This window comes from Herpailurus yagouaroundi, unplaced genomic scaffold (assembly GCF_014898765.1).
Source record: "Herpailurus yagouaroundi ecotype Mexico unplaced genomic scaffold, PumYag 163, whole genome shotgun sequence".
NCBI classification, from domain to species: domain Eukaryota; kingdom Metazoa; phylum Chordata; class Mammalia; order Carnivora; family Felidae; genus Herpailurus; species Herpailurus yagouaroundi.
Genome location: NW_024412404.1, coordinates 14,638,031 through 14,650,127, shown reverse-complemented (window position 1 = coordinate 14,650,127; position 12,097 = coordinate 14,638,031). Strand labels below are relative to the sequence as shown.

The window sequence follows — 12,097 nt, the reverse complement described above, 5'->3', positions numbered from 1 at the left end:
CTCTCTCAAAATAAATAAAAAATAAATAAACTAAAAAAAAACAAACACTAGATACAAATCAAATGTATAGATTCTCTTGTTTTCCATTGATTTTCCAGTATATTCTTCCATACAACATAGAGTCAAAAAGCTAGAATATTTTTTCTTGTGTTCCTTGTTAACTAAGATCAAGTCCATTTCTTAGTTTCATTTTCCATAACTCCAGTTTAACAGCTTTGTATTAAGCTGTTTTGTTTTGTTTTTTTTTTTTCTTTTCCTGTCAGCATATAGCCCAGGGATCAAATGCTACTGTTTTTATGGGCTTCCACTTGATATAAAGCAGTCTCTACCCTGCTGCTTCCCATGTCAATCCTCCATAGTTTATTTAAAAGTTCACAGACTTCCTCACTACCCTCTGGAGTGCTAGAATCAAGAGGCTTTTATTTTCCAGTTTGGCTTCTCTGGAGCCACTCAGCTCTTGCCTTTACTGCCAACATCAGCATTATCATTAGCATCTCAGGAATAAAAACCAACAAAAATGGTTTTGCTTTGGGGTTACTTCAGGAGGAGTCACCTTGGTTTTTCTTAGAGCAATTGTTTCTTTTATGACTTTAAGAGAAGCAAAATGTTCTTTCATTAAATTGAACATTCTGCTGTACCCTATCCTGCCTGCTAGTGGAGACCGATTATGAAAAGTTGTGGGATCAGACCAAGAGGGACTTTTTAGCCTGTGTTCTTCCATTGACTCCTGCCCCCCATTTCTCTTGATTGCTTTGTCCACGTCTTAGAGGTAGTTCCTCCCTGCTCATGATATTTATATGTTTTTTTCCTGAGGTGTTTGTTTATTATGGTCAAAGGTAGGCTATTATGTGTAACACTCCTTACATAGTACTTGAACAATGACAAGTTTTGTTGAGGCACAGTTTTACAAAGTACTATTGTAGCAAAAGTCATCCAGCTTTAGGATCCCTGGATATTTAAACATGACATCTGAAACCATATATATCACTCTCCCTCTTGACCTAGCAATCATGCTCACAAAAACTTTCCTACAGGCAGTCTGGCACTTAAATAGCAGAAACCTGTAGTTACTCTATTTTAGGTGGAGAGGCCCAGTGGTTGGCGGAGAGTTGTCTCTGTTATGTGAGACAGAACCTCTTGTGCTGTCTTGAAAAGGAATTAAGAAATGTCAAAAAATAACTTAGACAAGGTGGAGTATAATTATATAGGAGAGTTTTATGTGAATTATTTTCTGAGGGGTTTCAAAAGAGATTGTAATCTGTTAGGGTGAGATTTTCCTGTGGATCACCTCCCTTGCCTGGCTAATATATGTAAAGTTATTTATCTGGTTAAATTGTAACCAGGGTTGAAGATTTGTTAACTCTGCCCCAGTACTCTAGTTTATTTGATTAGTCGCACAACAAATGTATAACCATCACCGAATGACTTGATTAGAGAGCTTGGCATTGTTATTTGTACATTCTTTCTTTGCAGTTAGCACTGATTAGTAGAAAGCCTATGTTTCACACTTTGAAATGACATCTCCACCCCCACCTACCACTAGGAGACCTGTTAGAATACTAATGGTTAGCAAAAGAACAACAGTATCTTTTTTTTTTAAATTTGGGTACGCTTCCTGCTGTGAAAGGAATACTTTAGTGTATTGTTAAAATGTAAGAGCTTAATTAGTTTTGGGCAGTGCCTGAATATGTTTAATTTTACTAATAAATCTTAATTAAATCTTTTTATAAGTCAACTCATATATTTTTTTGCAAATTATAGAAGAAATACAGCAGACCTTCATATATGGCAGGGATTCTGCTGATGAATTTTTTTTTAATCAGTATGCTTATAAAATAACAACTTTCAATAAAGCTGTTTTATAACTGGGAGTAATACATAGAAGGGTGTGTGTTGGTCCTCTGGAGCCTTTGTGCCCTGCCTGCAAATGTAAGTTCTGGGCTGACTGATCACATGCTTAGGGGCAGGACTTTGCCTGCTGTTTGTTCTTGGTGACATAACTTGGCCTCTTCCCTGAGAGAGGGGTGGAGATATTTCACTGTCTTTGCCTTTGGTTTTGGGAACCTTTGAGATCCCAAGGATTTTAAAATTGATTCTGGAATTCAACTAACTGGTCAGTTCACACAATAACTTTAAGAGAGTCTTGTTTAAGGAGGAGTTTTGCAAGTTTTGGAATTCTGAATTAAGGATTTAAACAGTAACATTGTTTTGGTAATACAAATGTGTCTTCTTCTAGTGCTCCTTTTGACTCTACTGCAAAGGAATGTTTTTTAGGGCTGGCCCTCCGTTTGGAAGCAGCTGCTATCCTGCAAACCTTATTGTTACACTGCTGACCTTTATCGTCAGGAATGCCCCTAGAGAAAACAGTCTCCTAATTGTTTTTCTTAAGCCTCTATGAAGTTTGAGATATGTCCTTTCAAGTTATTTGTGGTTACTTTCTTAAGTTTACCTTGTTTACATTTAATTGGAGGCTCCATCTTTTTAGCTTTATCATGAATTGTCAGTTCTGAGCTCCTGGTAGGTGGTAAAAAGAATTGCCCTTCCCCTGTTATCCTGTTCTGCAGGAAGCCTTTGTGGTTTAGATTCACAGTTTCCCATTGTTGCTAGCTGCAGTTGTCTCCTCCCTCCCATACCCTTCCCTCCCCACACCTCTAGCTCTTTCCTTGACCCTCCTCATTTCTCCATCCTTTACCCCACAGACGCCCTTGGAATTGCTGGAGGTTGAGCGTGCTGTCTGGTGAGTATTGTGCTTGTGGCAAAACTGAGTGGATGGAGGGATACAGTCTTTGTGTCTGGTCAGTCTTTGTGAAGTGTTGCTCTGAATAGCAAAGGTTTAAACTTTGAAATTGAGGGTGTTGAACTCTCTTTACTTTTAGAAGGGCTTCTGGGTTTTTTTGTTTTTGTTTTTGTTTTTTGTTTTGTTTTTGTTTTTTTACTCTTCTCTCTGTTTCAATTAAAGCTTTGGAAATTTGATGTTTATTACTGGTTAAAAAAATTCTTATAGATTTTCTTGAGCTCATTAAGATTAAAGCAAGTGTTACAGGTTTAGTATTTTAAATTCCCTTCAAATAGAAGGTTATTTGTGATTTTTTAAATATTTTCAGTATTAATATATTGATAAAAGTAATAACAAAGAAAAGATCTGTTTTGTGGATAAGCTGGAAAGTAGTATTTGCTTTCAGAAGCAGAGTAATTCTTTTTTCCTCTCAGCAGAATGTTTTTGGCAAAATTCACTATAGATTATAGTAATATGTTGTTAATTCTGGGAAATGGTTTGCTGAGTACTTCAGGATAACAGATGCTTCTGGGAATTATTTTTTTGGAAAGTTAGATTTGTTCATTAGTTGCTGCTCACTTGAGGTGTGAGATCTATAATCCTTTTGAAAGTAAAATATTTAATATTTGGTGTTCACATTGAGTCAGATATCACTTTCATAAAGGGCTTTTTATTTCTTGGGATTGTATTGATCCTCAGCTAAGAAGCTGTACATGTCCACACCTTTAGTTCTCCGAAAGTATTGCTAATTAAAGTAATATTTATGGTAGACAGTGTGAGGGAAAACTTGTTCATGGGATGTTATTGCTGTTCAATTGAGTCATTTATTCAAGTGATAGTTGCACTTGTACAGTAATGATTTCCTGAGTTTTTACAATGTGGCAGGTGCTAGTTCCTATGCTAAGTACTTTGCGTTTCCTTCTAATTACCAGTACAATTCTGCCACGTAAGTAGTAATATCCCTCTGGTCAGCAGCAGTCATGCATGGGTAGAAGGAACATGGTTTTTTTTTTCCTGCAAAATGAGAATAATCCCTATTTGGCAGATTCGTTGCAGGAATTAAAGGGCATATCAGACGTCTGGTGCCTAAGTCAGAGTTGGTGCTCATTAAGTGGTGACTGCTATTCTAATTTTATAGCTCTATTTTGCTGCAAGTCTCTTAGTTGTGTTAGACCTAGGATTTTAACTGGCTCAAAACCTGGAGTCTGGTAGCATGTTTTTGAGTATTGTGAAGGTTTTTGGAGTAGATTTCAGTGGATCCCTGCCCATTCCTCCACCTCCTGCTCCCATAGAGGAGGGTGCTTTTTTTTTTTTTAAGTTTATTTATTTGGTTTTGAGAGAGAGGGTGACAGAGAATCCCAAGTGGGCTCTGCACTGTCAGCACAGAGCCTGATGTGGGGCTCTAACTCATGAACTATGAGATCATGACCCGAGCCAAAATCAAGAGTCAGATGCTTAACCAACTGAGCCACCCAGGTACCCTGAGGAGGGGTTCTTTATAAGATGCCCTTCTTTTCTTGCTATCCTCTGTCACTTTCCCAGTCATGTGCTTGGCCTCTGTCACTGGAGTTGCTTGTGCCATTCAGTACCAGTGTTCTCCTAGCAGAAATGAGTCAAGCCAGTATAGTCAGTGGCATCCCTATTTTCCTCTTGTTGATAGAGCCATCATGCTTTTATTATTGTTTGTGCTGAAAGAATTGGGGTAGTGGTGTGTTTATAATGATTCATAAATAGAGCATCATTGCAATCAAGCATTTAAATTAAGAAGCTTTAGGGGTTTAAAAAATTAGGGGAAAAAAATCTCTAGTTCTAAGTTGTCGAGCCAGAGGATAATATAGGGCAACTTCATGCAACTCATAGTTATCATTTTGCCATGTTGGAGCCTAATATAATTGCTATGGATTCTCTTTCCTTTAACCTATGGATTCTCTTTCCTTTAACCCCTGCTGTTAACTAGTTTGGTGCTATTAGCAGTGTGTTTGAGAAAGAATATTGTGTTAGTCCTTCTGGCCATAAAGTAGAGTATCTTTCTTCCATAGACCTTTTGGAAACAGGTGTGATTTAGGTATGATATGATGTAGGCAGTACATTCAAGGAAGAGACAGAGAGATGACTTGGTATACTTACAACTGAATTAATCCCGAAACTGAAAAATGTGTTTTACAAAGTTTAGCTCTTCATTCATTCTTTAACTTAGTAAGTATTGAGCATCTGTTGGGTGTAAGGAAGTGTAACTTCCTATATTGTATTCTAATAAAGTACAGGTATACTGGTTAAGTACTGATGAATGAAGTTCCTGGGAGGGAGGGAGGGAATATGTCCCAATTGGTAAGGAGCCATATTTAGACAATCCTTTGGAAAATGAGTTAATATAAATGACTACTCCTTCCTGATAGGGTGTGACTATCATTAATCTCTATTGCTATAAATTGCCAGCAGAATGGCTTCTTCAAACAGGTTTGCTGAGTGGAGAGGATTACTTGTATTAGGTAGGACTGAGAAGATGGGAGTGGGAAAGGAAGTAATATTCCTTATTGAGTATACACAGAAAACTTTTTGTGTGTGTGTATGTTTTAAGGGGATTAGTGGTAAATGAGGTTGGAAACATGCATGGGTTAAGATTATAGAAGGTTATTTAAGGCCAAGGAGTTTTGACTGTATTTTGTCACTGAAGCTTTCTAAGCTACATACATAAATAGTGATTGATCAGAGTTTGCTTTTGGCAATATTTTATAGATGGGATTAGAAAGGGAAAAATGGTTTGGAAGTTACTATAGTAGTCTAGGTGAATTGTATTCAGAATGCATTATTTTTAGAATACATTTGCCTTCATTTTGGTATGGCTTTGGGTTTATGCTAACAATTATAGTTTAATGTCATACAACTTTACATTAAGTTTATGTGTGTGTATTTGTACATGTAAGAGAGAAAGGGAGAGGGAAGAAGAGACGTATAGGGGATGGCCAATCATCATGATCACTTTTTTTTAAAGGAAACCCTATGCCCAATGTGGGACTCAAACTCACGACGCTGAGATCAAGAGTTGAATGCTCTAGGGGTGCCTGTGTGGCTCAGTTGGTTAAGCGTCTGATTTATGCTTGGGTCATGATCTCGCGGTTCATGAGTTCAAGCCCCGTGTCAGGCTCTGTGCTGTCAGCTCAGAGCCTGGAGCCTGCTTCAGATTCTGTGTGTGTGTCTCTCTCTCTCTCTGCCCCTCCCCTGTTCATTCTCTCTCTCTCTCTCTCTCTCTCTCTCTCTCTCTCAAAAATAAATAGAACATTAAAAAAAATTTTTTTTTAGAGAGTTTGCATGCTGTACTAACTGAGCCAGCCAGGTGCCCCCCAAATCTCCTAGGAATCATAATCAGAGTTCCTATTTTGTACCTGGCCCTAAATATTTTGCATATATAATTTTGTTGAATACTCTCAGCAGATCATATATATTATAGGTAGTAAATGACCTGAAAGTCATAGAGCAGGATTGGAATGTAGATTCATCTTATTCTTTATCATCATCAAAGCATTTATGCCTCACTTACTAATACCAGGTACTAGGCTAATTAAACATGTATACATTATTGCATTTAATCTCCACAACAATCCCACGATTTAGATGTTATTTATTAATCCCATTTTACTGATGAGGTGCCTGAGACTTCAGTAACTTGGTTAAGATGATACAATTGTTAGTTGTTAGGTGGTTGAGTCCAGATCTGTTCTACTTTGCTAACTCTGAACCCTAAGTTGTATAATTCACATTGTGTTCTCTGGGAATGGTACCCCTTGGATCTCCACTGTGAGTATGGTGTTTCCTGAGGTTATGCAATGTAGTTGGCCCTGCAGAGCCTGCACTTTTAATCACTGTGTTCTCTCTACTATCATGCTGCTTCCCTCAGAAGTCAGTAAATTATCTTTACAACTCTGGATCCTTATAAGGATGGGCTAAGTAGCCTGCAACTGCCATTTCTGAGTTTGTCAGTTACAACAAAGTGAAACATGTCTTCTTGGCTTTGTATTTTCTTTCCAATTGGTTTTGGAAAATTTGTTTACATGACAGTTTTCTAAGTTCTTATAAAAGGAAAAATAAGACTTTCTATTTTTTATCAGCATACAGTTCTTGTTGTTGTACATGATGTAATAATTTGAAGCTGCCAAAGTCCAACCCTCAGGAAATTGTTTGAGTTGAGTAACTGTATTCACTGGGGAGTTTGAGATAACTAGCCCATAAATCAACAAATAGCTTAGCCTTTTTTTATGGTTGTAGATGCTTATCTCTTTATTTTCAAGCTTGAATCAGAAGCATATATTGATTCAATTGTTAGAGTCTCCATTAGAAAAAACCTACGGTATCGCAAGCTAGATATGGGCATTTGGGGGGCTCTTTTATTTAAGGAAAGTCAGAATTTATCAGGGTGTTGGAATTGGTTGTTCTAGGTACTTATCCCTTCAAACAAAAAGTGTTCTCTTTCAATTAAACTTTCAGCGATTCACTGCCTATGTATTCAACCTTTGTGTGGAATAAAAAGATGCCCTTAAGGAATATATGCTATAGTCCATGTACACAAATAACTGTAACATGTGGGAATGTTCCACATGTGCTGAGACCACAGAAGAGGATGAAATAAGTGAAAATGGAAAGATGAAAGAGAGAAGGAATCTGGGAATGCTTTTTATTTATTTATTTTTATTTTTTAAGAAATTAAATTTTTTTTGATGTTTATTTTTGAGAGAGAGAGTGAGTGCAAGCTAGCGGGGGAGGGACAGAGAGAGACTGAGACTCAGAATCCGACCAGGCTCCAGTCTCCGAGCTTTCCACACAGTGCCCAAGGCGGGGCTTGAACATAGCTGTGAGAATCATGACCTGAACCAAAGTCCCACGCTTAACCAACTGAGACATCCAGGCTCCCCCAGAAAAATTTTAAAGTTTATTCATTTTGAGAGAGAGAGAGAGGGAGGGAGAGAGAGATAGCATGAGCAGGGGAGGGTCAGACAGAGAGAGAGAGAGAGAGAGAGAGAGAGAGAGAGAGAGATTGAAAATCCCAACCAGGCTCTGTGCTGTCCTGGGAAGGGTGGGAGAGCTCAGTTTCCCAAATGGTGATGTCATGACCTGAGCCCAAATCAAGAGTCATCTAAGATCATCTAACTCACTGAGCCACTCAGGCGCCCCTGGGAACGCTTTTGATGCAGCTTTTGATTGCAGGATACTTAGAATTTTTAACAAGAAGAAATGGAAAGGAAAGGCACTCCTGGTGGAGGTAAAAGTAGAGCCAAGGTGCTGAGGGAGTAGAGTACAGAGCATATTCATTATACAGAAAGAGTCCAGCTTACCTAGAGTGGAGGATGAGTGAGGGGCACATAATAGGTGCTCAGTGAAATTTCTGATCAATGAATGAGAGAATAGAAGTTGTAGCTGGAAATAGTGGTAAGATCTAATAATTTTCAAACTTTGTGCAGGCGCCAGGCATATTGAATTCATTTTATAAATTAATAGTTAATTTTACTGGAAGAATATGTGTATATAAAAATATGTAGTATAAAAATCACAATCATGAAAATGAGTCAATAAGAAAAAAAAGCTGTCAAAATAGGTCTGGTTAACTGCTTTTTTTTTCTTTAAGTTTGCTATTTGTTCATGTTTTTGCCCTATTAGTACTAGAATAGGAAGACAAAAAGTTATGGGACAGAAACTTGTAAAAAAATCCATCCATTAATTTTCCCTTTTATGAATTAGAAAAGTACCATTTTTCTCTAGCCAAAAGAATGTCCCTCCTGGGAGCCATTAAAGATTTTTGAAAAGGAGAGTAATGTGGTATTTTAGGAGTCCTCTTGTAGTTACATGTAGGATTGGAGGCTTGGCAGTGAGTCAGTAAGGTGGTGCTTTGATCCAGAGGTGGTGAGGGTCTGAACCTTAGCAGCAGTTACAATGAGAATAGAATGAAAGGAAATAGACATCCAAATCTAGCCCCCTGTTTCTAAAAAGAAATAGTTACTAGTTATTAAACAGCTTTCATATTCTTAGTATATTAGGTGTCTTCAATGATTGGTTACCTCTGGTCCAGCATCCTTTCATTGTATTTTTAGGGAAAATGAGTTTAAATCCCAATTTTAGTTTTACTTAAGAAAATAATGAATTACAGATAATATATCCATGAATTATGGATAATTTAGAAAATAGAGAAAAGGGTATAAAAAATCCATAATTCCGTCACCATAATAAGCCCCCCCCCCCTTTTTACATTTACTTATTCTTGTGGATTTAAAACGTTTTCTAATAGTTCATTCTGGGTAAATCAAGTTCTGAGAAACAGGTTCCTGAACTGATAGAAGAACCCATTAACTGCTATACGATGATGTTAAACATAATAAACCCAGAGATTTCACATGAAGGCTTCACTGGACTCCAGTTTACCAGGATCACAAACTATGTCAATGTCTCCTCTTTTCCTGTAAATCTTAGTCCACTTACCTTTATGCATATAGATCTTATTCTTCCAAATGCCTCTCTGTTCCCTGTTGGGTTCAAGGTTCCATCTCCTTCAATGAATTATTTATACAGTTTAAAGTTTTTTTAAAATTTTGAACCAATTTTGGACTTACAGAAAAGTTGCAAAAATAGTTCAGCCAGCTTCTTCTAGTGTTATCATCTTATATAACCATAGTACAATGATCAGAACCAGGAAATTAGTATTGGTACAATACTACTAATGACTAAAGACATTTTTCAAATTTCACAAGTTTGTCTGCCAGTGTTCTTTTTTGTTCCAGGAGCCTATCTAGGTTCTCACATTGCATTTTAGGTGCTTTTCTTCTTTAGTCTCCTGCATTCTGTAAAAATTCCTCAGTCTTTGTCTTTTATAACTTTGACATGTTTGGAGAATATTGACCAGTTATTTTATCAAATGTTTTTTGATTTGGACTTTTCTGATGTTTTCTCATGATTGGACTGAGGTCATATGATTTAGGCAAGAATACTGCAAATGTTGTGTCCTTCTCAGTGTATTATTACAATAGGTTCATGATGTTAGTATGTATTATTGCAGGTGAGGTTGACCTTGATTGTTGATTAAGGTGGTTTCTGCCAGGTTGCTCCACAGTAAAGTTAATAGTATCTTTTACCTTGCAGTTAATAAATATTTTCATGGAGATACTTTGATGCTATCATTTATATAAATGTCATATTCTCCACACATGAAATTAGTAATGTTTACTTAGAGACTTCAACGAGCTTTTTTTATTATGAAATAAATTTCCTTAAAAGACCTAATCCCTTCTAAGCTTTCTACACCTTTTACCTGGTCTCATCAAAGGGTCCCCAGGATTTGTAGCAACAAATAATTTCTACACTTCATTGGTCTTAGCCAATTTCATGTCCCATTTATAATGAAGTCTCCAATGCTAATAACCTGTAGATCTATGAACCTCATTTACCCCACTATCTCTTAGGGTGACAGGCTCTTTCTTCCTGGCCAAGTGCTCCTCTAGGCCTCATCTCTCTTACGCACAAGCCAGTTTCATTTCAGCAAACATTTGAATGACTATTTTGTGTTTTTTAGAAACATCGGCTAAGAGAGGCTGACTTTGTTGATGAGGAATACAGTAGGGGATAATTAGAGTAGCTTCTGCTATAGTCTGGTTTATTACTTTGGCCTCAGAAAAATGGCAGTACATTTTGAGGTACTGGATATACTTGTGAAGTAATTATTCTTTGTATTTCATTAATACAGAGAAATAACATTTTTTTCCCTAAATTAGCTTCTAGAACATTACTTTTAAGGCTGGTAGTCTTGAGCTATGATCTTTTAAGTTTTTTGGTTTTTTTGTTTTGTTTTGTTTTTGAGAGAGAGAGAGAGCAGGGGAGGGGCAGAGAGGGAGAGAGAGAATTCCAAGTAGTCTCTGCACTGTCAGCACAGAGCCCAACACTGGGCTCGATCCCACAAACTGCAAGATCATGACCTGAGCTGAAATCAAGAGTCTGACACTCAACCAACTAAGCCACCCAGGTGCCCTGAGCTATGATCTTTTAAATTAGCCCTGTTGGGGTGCCTGGGTGGCTTAGTTGGTTAATATCCGACTTCAGCTGAGGTCATGATCTCACGGTTGGTGAGTTCAAGCCTGGCATCCGGCTCTGTGCTGACAGCTTAGAGCCTGGAACCTGCTTCAGATTGTGTGTCTCCCTCTCTATCTGTCTCTCCCCCGCTCGTGTGCACTCTGTCTCTCAAAAATAAACAAACATTTAAAAAAGTTAAAGATAAAATAAAATGTAATAAGCCCTGTCACTAAAAAAATTTTTTTTTAATGTTTGTTTATTTTTGAGAGAGAGAGAGAGGGAGTGAGTGAGAGAGTGTGTGAGCGAGCAGGGGAAGAGAGAAAGAGGGAGACACAGAATCTGAAGCAGGCTTCAGGCTCTGAGCTGTCAGCACAGAGCCCGATGCACGGCTTGAACTCACAAACTGCAAGATCATGACCTGAGCTGAAATTGGAGGCTTGACTGACTGAATCACCCAGGTGCCCCAAGCCCTGTCATTTTTATTTTGTCAGCTGTGGATCCTCGGTGGAATTATCACAATAGGTTCAAGAATCCAAAATCCAAATGTACATCAACAGTATAATTTACCGATTTAGTGCTAATAAACTAAATACAATGACTAACATACTAGATGTTGCTTTGATTAGTAAAATACAAATTTATTGGTATTACTGAATTTATTATTTTTTAAATGTTTATTTTGAGAGAGAGCACATGCATGTGTGCATGAACTTGGGGAGGGGCAGAGAGAGAGAGAGAGAGAGAGAGAGACAGAGACAGAGAGAGACAGAGAGAGACAGAGACAGAGAATTCCAAGCAGTCTCCACACCAGCAAGGAGCCCAGCATGGAGCTTGATCTCACGACTGGGAGATCACGACCTGAGCCAATATCAAGAGTTGGATGCTTAACTGACTGAGCCACCCAGGTACCCCAGTATTACTGAATTTAAAGTAGCTTTTGAATTATGTTTTTTCTCAAGTAACATATACTATAGGGGCCCATTTTCTGTAATAGGATTCAGATTCTATGGACCCTGAAGCTCATATAATACAGGGGTCCTGCTTTTTTTTTTAATTTTATTTTTTTGAGTTGTAATGTTCTAATAAATATTAAAGTAAAATACTTTTGTTTTATTAGCAAATCAACAAAATATTTTAATTTTGGTAAGGTCTACTTTTTTCTTTTTTAAAAATTAATTATTTTTAAATTTACATCTAAGTTAGCATATAGTGCAATAATGATTTCAGGAGTAGATTCCTTAATGCCCCTTACCCATTTAGCGCCCCCCCCCCCCC

At 37.5% G+C, this 12,097-nt stretch overlaps 1 protein-coding gene across 19 annotated transcripts in view; it reads left to right on the top strand.

Moving 5' to 3' along the window:
* Positions 1–12,097, top strand: part of USP54 (ubiquitin specific peptidase 54) — a 137,841-nt gene that overhangs the window by 49,716 nt on the left and 76,028 nt on the right. For 4 of the 19 annotated variants that reach the window (XM_040485396.1, XM_040485393.1, XM_040485395.1 and 1 more), the window contains exon 1: positions 2,561–2,737. The exons of 3 other annotated variants lie outside the window; for them this stretch is intronic. The gene's annotated coding sequence lies outside the window, so the exon portion shown is untranslated. Of the gene's footprint in view, positions 1–2,013; positions 2,114–2,499; positions 2,518–2,550; positions 2,738–12,097 lie in introns of those variants that run through there. 12 more of the 19 variants (XM_040485398.1, XM_040485399.1, XM_040485397.1 and 9 more) reach the window with 8 other exon arrangements.